Source organism: Varanus komodoensis, unplaced genomic scaffold, assembly GCF_004798865.1.
Source record: "Varanus komodoensis strain SLA01 unplaced genomic scaffold, ASM479886v1 scaffold3, whole genome shotgun sequence".
In the NCBI taxonomy this organism is placed as follows: domain Eukaryota; kingdom Metazoa; phylum Chordata; class Lepidosauria; order Squamata; family Varanidae; genus Varanus; species Varanus komodoensis.
In genome coordinates this window covers 25,932,065-25,946,179 of record NW_025335761.1, presented here as the reverse complement: position 1 = coordinate 25,946,179, position 14,115 = coordinate 25,932,065, and the positions used below count along the sequence as shown (strand labels likewise).

The window sequence follows — 14,115 nt, the reverse complement described above, 5'->3', positions numbered from 1 at the left end:
CTCTCAGGTTAAGACTAGTCTTTGTGTGAGCCATGGCATGGAATTTCCACCTTTCCCTCTACCTGAAAAAAAAAGTCCTGATAAGGAAGTGTGGGAGTCAGATTGCTGCTGTATCTTTAAGAAAGGCTGTTTCTAAGTCACAAAAGGAATCAGACTGTCAGTAGTATTGGATCTGAGAGTTTTTTACTGGGACAAAATTAGGTTACTTGAAATGACTTTTCTACTTGTCCCTCTGGGATTTAGTCCCAATTCCTGGAAGTCCACAGAGATTTGTCAAAGGGTTAAAAAAATGAATATTTGAGATAAAAAAGGAGAAATGGCAGCTCTGAAAGACATTCCGCTTCTCTTGCCCCATGTTAAAGTCCTTCTATTCACAATGTGATTCTTTCCTTTTTCTGACTGCACAATTGGAGACCTCTCTATTTTCAATCCCTCCCAAAACTACTTCACTAACCCAGATTAGGAAAGATTTAAAAAACTAAAGAAATGACTTTCCTTTGCTTCAAGCCCATCTGAACCAACAAGCAAGAGCGTGTTTGTCTGGCTCATTACCACACAAAGGCACCCCACAGGAAAAACAAACAAACTAATAAATGGTTGCCTTTTTTCCTTTTTTAAAAGAAAGCCAACTGAAATACTTTTGAGCCCAAAACCAAAAATTACAAAGCTGCACCTGTAATGTTGATGAGCTTCCTTCATTCTTTTTCTCAGTATTCCAGCACGGATTCTGCTTAAAACAAAACAAAACAACCCCTCTCCTAATCTCTAATTTGAATGATGGCTTTTGCCTTTCCTCCACTTCTCAGTTGGGAAAAAATGTAGGATCAGACCTGCTCTGATATAGTTTGGGGACAATTCTCAAGGAGAGAATTGGATGCAGAATAATAGGAATTTATCAGCATGCTGAACTCCATGTGGAGCCTTCAGGCATCCTTCCTCAGTTTCCCCTTGGAACAGGGCCTAAAACAGGCCTGGAGCAGAGGGAGAGTTGCATGAAAAAGCCTCAGGTGTGCCACTATTTTGAAAACATAAGCCACTGAAATAAGGAATGCCACAAGCTATAGAAAAATAAACTGCCTCCAACATGCCCAGCCATTCATCTATTTTTTCCTCACTAATGTTAGTACATTCCCCCATATTTCTCCTGTGCAACCAATTTCATTTATTCTCAATTCTCTTCTGGTATTTCTCCCCATATTTGGTATTGCTTTTACAATCGTTAGAATTTCGGAAAATCTGACAGAGTGCCAAATCTCTCTCCAGTGGCCATTGGCCTCTGAGAGCCAAGCATTCCTTTCTGTTTTCAATCGAGTTCTCAACAAATCTCTTGGTCAGACATCTCCTGTGCAATGTGAACCTATGGTCAATTATCTTTTTATGTTCTTAACAGTCTATTGCAGTCTAAATTTTGTATATATATAACCCACACTATTATTTCTGCCATTGCTCTTTCTGACTAAAAGGGAAACTTTTCCAACCCCTTTTGCCATGAGTGTGAGAGTACCACAAGCAGAAGTCGGAGCCAGTTCTTTGGCTCTTCGTATCTTCTTCTATTGCTCTTTCTCACTGTTTTCTGACTTCTTTGCCAAATGATTGCTCACCTGTCTCTGCTTTGCGGAAGTTACTGATATTACTCAAGCTATTGGGAAAAAATAAAATTTGTCAGACTGAAAAAGACCCAAGCTCTGACTTTAGGACATACCATTCACTTGCTGCCACTCTTGCTATTCATTGCACTGAGCATTTTTGGTCAGATGCCAAACTATCTATGAAAAGCTCTTTTGCCTACCACCCTATTGTGATTTATCATTCCAATCTCTTAAAATTCTACTATTCTCCTTCTCTACCTGATGAAGGCTCTTCTCCTCATTACTAGTTTGAAAGTATTCTTCTTCATACTTTGTCCTGATCTTTCAGGCATACACAGTTTTATTCTGTTCTATGATGGCTCTTGTCTAAATACTTTTACTGTGTCTAATATGCTATCAAATAAAATTTTATAAAATGAAACTTATTGAGGAAAATTTCCCATAAAAAACTTGAAGCCCATTTACTTCCCTTAGTTACTTCCCTCTGCCCAAGCTTCTGAGATTATTGCTTTTGTTTGAGCTGCAACTCTAGCATACTGACAATCGGTCAATATCTTTGTTGATGTAAAAATGATTTAGGGAGATTTCTGGTTACTGTGGATTGCTGCAAATACCTGTGCTATGGAGCTCCATGGGGCTCTATTTTGTCCCCCATGTTTTTCAACATCTATATGGAACTGCTGGATGAGGTTATCCAGAGGTTTGGGCTGAATTGTCATCAATCTGCTTATGACATTCAGCTCTATCTCTCATTTTCATCCAATCCAGGTGAGGCAGTAACCATTCTTAACCAATGCCTGAATGCAGGAATGGACTGGATGTGGGCCAATAAACTGAAGCTCAATCCAGACAAGACAGAGGTACTATTAGTGGGATGTCCACTGGTGAAACCAGGGAATTTCCAACCTGTCCTGGAAGAAGTCACACTCCACCTAAAGAACAAAGTTTGCAGCCTTGGAGTGCTCCTGGATCCCACACTGTCTCTTCTCAGGTGGACTCGGTAGCCAGAATCACTTTCTAACCGGTTTCAGCTACTCTAATCAGCTGCTTCCCTACTTGAATGAGCGAAGTCTTACTACAGTTATCCATGCCCTGGTAAACTGCATTTGGATTACTGCAATTCACTCTACATGGGGTAACTAATCCAGAACAGGGTGGCATGCCTGCTGACAAGGACTGGCTTCTGCAAATATATTATCTAAATTCTCTGCAGGCTACATTGGCTGCTGCTTGCTCTCCAGGCCCAATTCAAAGTGCTAACAGTACAATATGAAGCCCTAAGTGGTTTGAAGCCAAGCTACCTGAGGGAATGCCTATCTCCACATGTTCCTGCCTAATCACTAAGATCCTCATCAGAGGCCCTTCTCTGAGTCCCCCCACAACAAAGTGAAGGAGGAAATGGCCAGGAGAAGGGCCTTTTCTGTAGTAGCACCCCAGCTACAGAATTTACTTCCAAAAGATTTCCACCAGGTATCCTGATTTTTTCTTTTAGATGCCAAGTGAAAACATTTTTATTTTGTAACTATTCTGGTGAGTGAGTTGGTTTCAGATGGTCTATTATACTGGTTTTATAGCTGCTGCTGCCATGTTAAGAATTTGAGCTGCCAAACAATTTTATTTAGAGTGATTGTTTTAAATGGTTTTATCATTAATCAAATGTTTAATTTTTTGTCATCTTTTTTACTGCTTCACATTCTTATTGTTTTATTATTTTATTGTTTAAATTAAATTGTTTTAATCTGCTGTTATACAATTGTTAGCTGCCCAGAGAGTCTTATGGCTAAAGGGTCTGGCATGCAAACAAACAAACAAAGTCTTACTTGAAACTGTTCAGTTCCATGCAGCTATTCTGTCATTCGTAACAAAATTCATTTTAAAAAATGTGATTCTATTTCGCATGGTACTGTTTCTTTTGATTATTATGAAAAATTTGCCTTGATTCCACATCACACACCTTCTTTTCTTGAAATCGCTTCCTATTTTTCTCCTCTGTTTCATTTGAGTCTTTGAAGGCAGTTCTATCTTATGGCTTTTCAAAATTTTCTCAGTGGAAAAATGTTGCTGCTTCTGAATTCTTTAGATCATATTGCACTTTTACTAGTAAAAACTGTTTACTTGCAGCCTTCTGCCATCAGCTGGCTCACACTGCTCAGCTACAGGATAATGCGAGCAAAAAGTAGAGCAGGCTGCAGAACCTCATGAGAAGGCTGCAATCAATACCTTAGGAATAGGCTATAGAAGATCACTTTTCTACAGGTAAGTCAACAACTATTGAAGAGGTACTTTAGGTACACCCAAGAGAGCCCAAAATTATCCTGGAGCATTGTGACTAATGGACTTCTTGGAGTTACCTCCACGAGAAAGTAAGCAATATTGTTTAATTATGGTTTCTGTGTTGTTAGTATGTTCCTTAGCTTTTTCTACACAATAAAGCAAATGCTAGTTCAATTACAAAGGAACTGATACACCATCCTTCTTTCTGAGATACTAGAACACCTGGAATTGGATTGCGATAACAATTTCATTGCTCAAATGTAGAAAATGGTACATATTGCACTTGTAATACCCTTATCATTCCATACCTCATCCTCATGGATCCACAGATCACACAGGAAGAAAGACTGGAAATGGAGCTGAGCAGATAGATGCTGGAAACCTGAAACTCTTGTTAACAGAGGAACAAGCTTGCCTAACCAGGAAAGGGACTAGCCTAAGCAGACAAAATTACTAGGAGACCATATTAGGTCTAAATGAGTTCATTGTTTGATTATTCAAACAGTAAAATAGCTATTAGAATGATATGTGACTTCCAATCAAGAATAGAAAATATACATCAACTAAAATTAGCAAATAGACAGGCCTTAAGCTACCCTTCAACTAAAAAGAGAGGGATATTATATCTTTAGTTCTGATTGTAAGGAAACTTTTTGTAACTTGAAGAAATTTTTTTAATGAGTTAGAAAAAGCTAGCTGAGATAGTGAAGCGTAATGTTGCAAGTGTTCATATCTGGAGACAGTCACCAAGAACTGAATGAACTTAAAGCATGTTAAAAGGATATGCTTTTATAAACATTACAATGTGTTCTCACTGTGTAATGAATTTTCTGCTATTCAATTCACAGAATAGTAGAACTGGAAGGGGTCTGTAAGGTCATCAAGTGCAGAGTCCAAGGCCCTGCTCAATGCAGGAACGCAAATTAAAGCATCCTTGATGTTCAAACTGATTCTTGGATGCCTCTAGTGTGGGAGAAAACCATCCTAGGGAATTGGTTCCATTGCCATACTGCTCTGATAGTCAGAAAATTTCTGACAGCTAGCTAGAATCTGGCTTCCTGAAACTTAAGCCCCTTATTTCATGTTCTGCACCCTGGGTTGCTTAAGAAGAGACCTTGGCCCTCTACTGTGTGACAGCTTTTCAAGTATTTGAAAAGTACTATACCTTGATTTTCAATTCTCAAGGCTAAACATGCCCAGCTCTTTCAATCTCTCCTCACAGAGCTTTATTTCCAGTCCCCTGATCATCTTCATTACCCTCCTCTGAACTTTTCCTAGTTTCTCTGTATAGGTATGAATATCTGACGTACTAAGGTTGTATTCAGAGAGTGAGTGTGCCACTGATGATGATCCTGAAAGAAAAGAAAGAAGTACATTACAATTATTTTTCCCCCAAAAGGGAGAAAAAGAAGAAAAAGTTAGGGTCAGGGCTTTTTCCAAAAGGGAAAAAAAGAGTGGATTGTTGGAGAAGATGGTGTACAACTACAGGGTTAAAGTGAAAACTTATCTGTCTGTAGCTATAGGAGAACTGCTCCTAGATAAGAGAACTAGGCCAAGAAGGAGTATTTGAGCCATATCTTGAAAAAGTCACCCTTAGATAAGGTATGACTGGAGGGAGGAAAATTCCCAGTCTCGGGAAGGGAGGGGGCCTATGAGAACATTGTCAGAGGATGAGGTAAACTATAAAAGCATTGTTCTAATTAAGAACTGCACAGTTCCAAGGCATTCTGCCTTACACGTGCAATACTATGTCGACAGCCTTGCTTGCTGTATTCTTAATAAATATTGCTGGTTTGCTTTTCTCCAATCTGTTTGGCCCATTTTATGCCAAACTTCAGGTACTTCAGAAGTTTCAGAGACTACTTATTGAAGTTCTTTCTGGTTTGCATAAATGGTAACTTTATTATGTACAACTTAGTTTGCTCATAAATTATGTTATTTTGTAGTAAACAATAGTGTAACAAGTGCTACTGGTATTGCGCTAGCTTGTGCAAGAAAACTAGTGCAAAGGGGAAAAAACAACAAATTGCTGTTACACTAGTGGGAACATGTATTAGATCATTTCCACAAAAAATAAAAATTGCATTTTATTGTTTTTATTGAAAAATTTATTATGTAATTATTTTACTGTTTTATCACTTTGAATACTGCATTGCTTTTACGTGTTTTATTATTTTACACTACCTTGGCAGGGCTTCTATGCTGAAAGACAGCCAAAAAATATTTTAAATAAATAAAATGCTGATTATTCAAATAATACATACAAATTTACTGAAGTGACTTTTCCATGTTTTTACCAATAATTTATGAACAAGGCAATACATAACACATTACATGTTTCTAAAGTAACAAAATGCCTTCTATCTATATGGAATATTAAAAATCCGTGTTGCAGTTTTCAATTTGCCTCAAATTTAAGTTTTCTCCCAGAGCAGAGAAAAGAGAAAAAATACTTTTCCAATGGCTTAAACATTTCTAGAAATTTAACTTATCTAGGAATCCTCCGTGGTATAAAAATTAATGTTATATACAAAGTAACCCATAATGCCCTTCCCTTGACCTTTCTTGACTTGCTAATCCAATTTCCCCAGCTTGGTGCTCTCCAGATGTTTTAGACTCCCAGCATTCCTAACCACTGGCTAGTCTAGTAAATGTCAGGTGTGCACATTCTGGCAAACTTCAAAGGCATGCACAAGAGGCTGACCATTTTGGCTGGACCAACAGCTCAGATTCTGAGAATGAGATGAATGCAGGGGAGTTGGCCTATCCTGCCAGGGCTGACAGCTGAGACTCAGAATGAGATGATTGTTGAAACAGACCCAGTTCCAGCTGCAGTCCAAGGCCTGGGTACCCTGCGCTCACTACAGAAGAGTTTAGTTAAAGGGCAGCCCTGAGGCCTAGTCAACCTGCCCATGGGAATGAGGAACAGCAACAGCATCTAGAGGGAACTCCAGCCTCCTGAGAAGGTGGACCTGACAGTCCATCATCACAGTCATAGGGTGGCCCAATCGGGATCTCAGAGGGAGCAGCAAAGGTGAGCCCAGTTCCACAGTGCTCCTCCTTGAAGGGAGAGGCTCAGAAAGATCCATAAGCAAAGCTTTGGGTGAAGAAAACCAGACAGGGTTCAACATTTCACTTTGTATATGCTCAGAGAACTACATGTAAAATAAAGATGTTTGGCAAAGAAACTGTGGTGAGACTGTCACTGCTAGGAGAGAGAACTCCGCTCACAACACTAAGAGTTGATGGAAGTTAAAATTGAAACCATTTGGAAAACTGTTTTAACCAATGACTTGATTTGTATCCTTGCTTTGGCTTCCAAATTTCTGAAACATGCTTTCCCTCCCATGCACACCCACACATTGAGAAGAAGGCAGAATAGAAACATAAATTTAGTAGCAGGATCATGTGTGAGCTCAGCAAGGATAGGCCAGTTAGGGACAGGTGAATACGTCAAACTTGATTTCATTCCACTTCTCACCTTTCATATTTCATTCTTTTCCACGTTCATATTTGTTCAATCCTGTTTCTACACTGGATTCCAAATTTATTTTTGCCTGAACAAACATTTGCAAACTAAACTTTTTCGAAAGTATGCATTTCTCCAAGCAAGTGAAACATTTTTCTGCACCTTTTTCATATGCATTTTTTGTACAAGCATTTTATTTGTGAACTACATCACAAACTTCCCAAAACTACTGCTTTTAACATCTAACTGCATTGCAGTTCACACATAGGTTCAATAAGTGCACATTTGGAAAGTTCACACTGAAATGCAAACCAAATGTTATTTCTCACCCCATCTCTGAATGCACACTTAACATATTTCCTTATATACATGAACATTCCCAACTGCAGGCACAGACTTTCAAGGCTGGCTAACCACTGGAGAGGATTCCTGATCAGAGACCCCCACCCTCACCATCAAGCTGGGTACTATACAAATAACCAGGTGTTATCTTGTGCAGCACACATTTGGGAGAGGTTAACACCATCCTCTTTGTCCAACCAGTTTTCAGGGACACAATCCAGGTCAGCATGTTCTTCTACAATTAGATGAAGATAATGCATCTATTCCTTAACTAATCTGGGATTTCATTAACATATTTGAATGACTGCAGGTATGCACTCAAGACTATTAAACTATCATTACTCTTTCAAATTTATTTCCTTTATCTGAACACAGAAAGGCCATAGTTCAGTGGCAGAACACATGCTGTGCTTGAAGGTCCCAGTTTTAAACAACACTAATACCAGCTAAAAGTTTCACAGAAAGAAGATAACAGGACCGCAAAGAGCCATTGTCAGAACAGACAATGCCAGGTTATATGGTCCCATAAGGTAACTCAGTATATGGAAGCTTCACACCTAACACATGTTCATTAATATGAATGGTACATGGCAAATTGGACACAATCTGCTGTTGAAAAATGAATTAACAATAAGCATGAATAAGCTTCTCCCCCACACAACAACAAACAACTGCATTTCAGACCAGGTCTCTTGATATAAGGAGAATGAGTGTATTTAATAGATTATTATTACCTCTATGTTTATGTGTTTTTACATAAAACAACATTTCAACCTAAATTAGGCAAGAGGACATCAAACGGTTCAATCCTGCTATTATAAAATTCCTATAGGGCTGAGAAATAATGTACTTCGAACTATTTAAATGAAATGAATCATACCTTACTTGAGAAGAAATACTTGATATGTCAGATTCTGAAATATGTATTTTGCATTCATGACATAACAGGGCCATGACTCAGGTAAGCACAACTTTGCAGATGAATATCAAATATGCACAGAGCGCAATGAAGTATATGCAAAAACAAAATGTCAAGTCACATAGGCAAAATTAAATGAGATATAATATAGGATATATCAAGTAATTTCATTCATGTAAGATATGCATTAATTTTTCTAACACAAAAAACTGGCCAAAGATACACTATTGTTACTATCCTGATAAAAGGCTATGGAAAAACTATTGGGATCATGGTAAAGAATTTATCCAGGTTACCTAAGCACTATCATTTATGCAAATGTAATTTCAAATGCTTCCAATTTTACAGGTGCATCCAAAGTTAGAAAACTTGAAAGTTGCAGAAACTGCAAAATTCATCCATACTTAGGAATGAATCGGCCTTTCCATACAGTGTGCCTGCCTGTAATTTTCCATACCTAGAGGAATATGGGCATACAATTGAAGGGAGAAGGAATGCCTACATGCTCCCCTCACCTTCAAAAATATTTGTATGGCCTATTTTCCTTGGATGATAGCAGTACCTCACTCACCTCCCTATCCCTCGCAATGGCTATAAAACCAGTCTTCCATATGTGGAAACATGGAAGGAAGCATATCACCTGCAACAGTGGAAGGGAAGTCCTTCCAAATTTGGATTCACAGTTCTGACTTAAAGGCATTTCCAAAGTTGGATCTGGAATATCCTGCAATGCCAGGAGCTCACAGGATTATACCTTAAAAACCTATGCAAATATGACATGCCTGACCAAGGTTAAAGCATTAAGAACAGGCTTACAAATTCACCAAGGCTGTTGCCCTTTCTTGCACTAATATATGCATCACTACTAAAGGTTTTAACTATGGTCACAGGCTGCATGAGTACAGCCATTATTCATATTTTCAGTTTTAATATGGTTTTGAATTCAATTTTAATTCCTTTGAAACTGTATTATGACTATTTAGCACAGGTTGTTAGAAGCTGGTGTGGGTTCTTTTAATTCCAGGTGGTGGGGAAGGGGGTATTTCTAACATCAGAAGATAAACATTTTTTAAAAATACACAAATCATTACTTATGCTTAATTTTTGAGCTTCCATTAATACCTTATTCAAGGTACTATAATCCTCAAGTTGCCATCCAGTATACCATCCATCAGCCAGGATGGGTATGCCTGTACTCCTATGCCTTCAAACTGAAGGTATTCAGTTTTCAAAATTATTAAAATGTATGCCTTGTTTAACCAAACAGTCAGTACCTCTGTATCTCATGAATAATAACCATTCTGCCTAGTAAGAATAACCCTTACTTACTTCCGTCAGATAAATCCCAAGAATGTCTGAGGAGAATCCTTTCAAACACCTTCTCTTCCTTACTTATCTCCTGCATCTCCCACCCCAATTCTGTTCTAAAACATTTCCCAACCTCTTAAATCAGATTTCTAAAAAGTATGGTTGCCAGCAAGGAGGAATGGTCCCTTCCCCATTCTTCTTATGGAAGCATATATTTCGGTAGGAAGAAATAATAGTCTAACTCCCAGTACTATTGCATGTCATATGGGACTTACTTTGAAATAAATGCACTTATAGAGACAATCAAACAGAAATCTGTTTCTAAGCCAGGTTATTCTGCAATCCAAGTGGACAGCATCACCAAACAGTGTATGAAGTTCTCCCATCCATGTAAATCACCTAATGGCCCTACTAATATAACAACTCTGTGAATAGCTTTAATGTAGCTTCAAGCTTCATGAAGCATGTTCAGTCCAGCTGAAGAGCTGCCAAGAGCTCCGGAAATCCTTTCTAGCTATATCAGATTCTGACAGATCCAAGAGGTTACCCATGCTCACAGCATAGCAGAGACACACTGCAGATGTTTCTCCTCCTACTAGAGCTTCTTTGAAGCATTGCTCTGGAGTATCCCCCAGAATAATCTTGGGGAGTAGTTTTCCAGGTGAAATGGGCAGGGGCTATATTCACATGCTCACTCTATGGTTCTTTGGATCCTACCTTTACTGGTTGTACAGCAGGGATAAACAAGGTGCACCTTCCATGTGTTTTGCAGTACAGCTCCTACAATGCCCAGATCGCACTGCCATTATTCAGAGTTTGTGGGAGTTGTAGTCTAAAAGATCTGAAAGGTAGTAGGTTGCTCACTCATGGTAGAAACTAATTTAGGCACATAAAACACACACACACACACACACACACACGAATGACTCCAAATAAGACAAACAAGAGCTGAGTCAATTCTCAAATAACTGAACTGCTGCTACAGCAGTCAGCGTTGAATACAATACAAAGAAAAAATACTCTTAAATCAATCACTGATCATGAAAGCAACATCAATAATTCTACCATAGACTAAACAAAAGCAGAAGTTTTCAGTCGGGGGGGGGGTGTACTGTTTTTCTAGCTTCAGACAGGAAATAGGCATTTTAAATATATAGAGCTCATTAAAGAGGCCCACTAAACTGTTCCGTAACGGTAAAGGATTTTGCATTCAATGTGCAACTATGAACTAGCAGTTTAATGGCCATGTTCATAACACAGTTGTCAGGATTCTTTTAAACTTGATCCTTTAAAAAAAACAACTGACATCATGAAGCTAATTATTAGAACCTTGCTTTGTCAAATCTTTACAAAGCTTCAGACACACATAAGTAGTAGAAAAATATTCATTTATAAAATGAAACAGTCCCTTTAAAAAAAAAATCTCCCTTGGAACGAATGCAGAAATAAAACAAGGAACTTTCCTGTTCTCACCACTCATATTCAGGCAGCTGCACAAAATGCACTTGAGTATGTGCTGCACAACAGTTATAATACCTTTCCAACATAAAACACTTCTCAGCACTGACTTTTTAAAAGAATAAATAGCACATGGGAACTGGCTGATGACCCTGAGTTGGGTCGGAGAAATTGTATGAAGGCAGAAAATAACGTCACACTGTTCCATAAACACTTGTGCAAGTACTGCAATATATTCTAGCAGAGGAAATATTTGCATTTAGGTACTCTTAATGCATGGTGAAAAGTATTCCTTACATAAACTGAATATGCCTTTCACATGCAGAACATCGAGATGTAACCTTTAGATTATGTGCATCCTCAAGCAAAGCCAAAGCAAATAATTAGAATGGTATTTTTCTGTTCTGGTTATTAGGAAGAGGAGGAGTATTTCTATACTGTTTTTCTAGATCCAAAGCATAAAAACCATGATTGGCTAAAACTCAAGCGGCTCCACATGCTTCCCAAAAAATCCCTACAGAAAGTCAGGGAAGCCTCACTGGATGCAATGATGAAACATTAAATACTTCAGTTAGAGATCTGAGGCAGATCTTTCAGTGGCATGCATAAGCACTTGGCTTGTACTTGGGGATTCCTAGAGGCCAAAGTTTTCTGCACAACACAAGAAAAATACAAAATAGCTTTTTTTTGGGTTTTTTGTAATGTTAGTTGCAAAGCATTTGCTTTCAGGTGATAAGAACCATAACAATTCACTTAAATACCATTAACAAGGTTTTATAAATTACAATACTAATAGTATCTGAGTAAAGAGAAAAGCAAAGCAAAGACACCAAGTTAGCTATGGTAAATCAAAAGAAAATATAGCTTAGCAATGACTTATTTATCACAACTAAATAAATGCACATAAGACCCAGAAGATACAGAAGAGGACACTGGTGAAAATCTAAATAGGTTAAACAGCCTTCATGCCAAAGGTGACATCCATTTCAATAGGCATTCTTAAAACAAACAACTGAAGCATTGCTGCCAGTGGTCCCCACTTTCAAAACATAAAGTCAGTATTAGAAGCAGTACAGAACTGTTTCAGATTAGTCGTTTACGTTAAAGTTGTGCATGGACATCCATTTAATAAAATGCTCAAAATATTAATAAAGTATTGGTCTTAAGTCTGAAAGCACACAAGCAAAAGCACTTGCCCTTCCCCTCCTTCCTACCCTTTTCTGCCCCTGAAATGTTGCTCCTGGGGCTCAATAAGCTCTCTACATGGGGAGGCAGGGAAAGGTGTGCAGTGCTGCTACAGGAAAGGGTATTCGTAATGTCAGGGAACATGCACAAGTGGATATACTTTTCCATCCATGCTAAAAACAGTTTAGATCCAAGCCACTGATTCTTAGACTAAGAACTTTAACCCAAATTCAAGAAATACTTGATTATCCAAAAAATCAGAAAGATTAAAAAGGATTATTTAAAAGTTACCAATGTGCATGTGCAAGTTAATCCAAAAATGTTTACATGGGAGTAATTTCCTTTCAGTGTAATGTAATATAAGCATTCTAGCAAGGGATTAGCATACCAACTTATCAAGAACTGCTGTGTGTTTATTCATAAGTGAATCATCCCATGCCTCAATCTATTAAACTTTCTTACCTACCTTAATGCATCTTAAGCTGACATGTCTCAAACACCTGGCCTGCATGTAATCCATATTCAGTCCCACTGATAAGTATGGATTGTTGAATCATGTGTTGTTATGACAAACACAGAATTTTGGATTAACTATGGGATGTTAAGCATGAACCACCCAAGAAAAGAATCTATGATTTGTTGTTGGGCTGTGAATTATGGATTATTTAAACTATAGATTAATGTTGTATTAAACAGATGTTTCTTTAATTGCTCAACAGGACATTTTTTCTATTACAAGACAGAAATTTCAAAATCTGCATGTAAATGGAAATTTTTTGAAAAGTATGGAATAAAAAGTTCCAATGAGGTCTGTCTAGTGCCAAATAAAGTGCAAGGATTACTTCCCATAACTTGAAAATAATGCTTCTATTGATGCATCGTAAAACTGCATTCACTTTTTTTGCAGCTGCCTGATCAACTGGTGATCAGAAACAATTCTGAGAACCTTTTTGCATGCACGGCTGCCAAGGTATCCACCACACTGTATCAACAGACTTTATTTTAATTTCATTCTATTTACCCAGCGCAGAGCTTAGCATTTTTCTTAACTGCATCCATCCAGTTTGTCAATCTATCCTGCTGATTATGAATTATATTCCTGTGTTCTTAAGTTTTATCTCCACAGTTTTATGTCAGCTGAAGAGCTGATAATTAACCCCTTCATCTGAGTCAAGAGTGGAAAAGACAAAGTCCATGGGCAACATGTTCTTCCCTGTCTTTTTCTGTGATCTTTGCAGGTGCCATGGTGCTACTCAATTACCATCAAATTGAACTGCAGAGGGATAGAAATGCATGTTTTTGTTTTAGTGCAGGAAATGCACACCTTTTACTGCAAAATAACACACTGCCTGGAGCTTTGGGGAGCCAATTTGGCATACTCCCTGCAGCTTTTTTTCTCTGCTAGACTAGACTGTTGCTAAAATGCGGTACCGAGTTGGCTGGGATGTGCAACATCCAATAGGTTCTGAAAGACAGAAATTAGCTCCCAGACACTCTGCTAAACAAATTCCCCACTGCTGAGCTAAGTCATTGTTTAAAATGTCACAAAAAAACTAGGTCTGGCAAGTATT

General features: G+C 38.1%; 1 protein-coding gene across 5 annotated transcripts in view; it reads right to left on the bottom strand.

Moving 5' to 3' along the window:
- DPH6 (diphthamine biosynthesis 6) overlaps window positions 1-14,115 on the bottom strand; it is a 267,666-nt gene that overhangs the window by 215,913 nt on the left and 37,638 nt on the right. Inside the window, exon 1 of one of the 5 annotated variants that reach the window (XM_044436305.1) lies at window positions 5,029-5,074. The exons of the other annotated variants lie outside the window; for them this stretch is intronic. The gene's annotated coding sequence lies outside the window, so the exon portion shown is untranslated. Of the gene's footprint in view, window positions 1-5,028; window positions 5,075-14,115 lie in introns of those variants that run through there. 5 annotated transcript variants of the gene reach the window in all.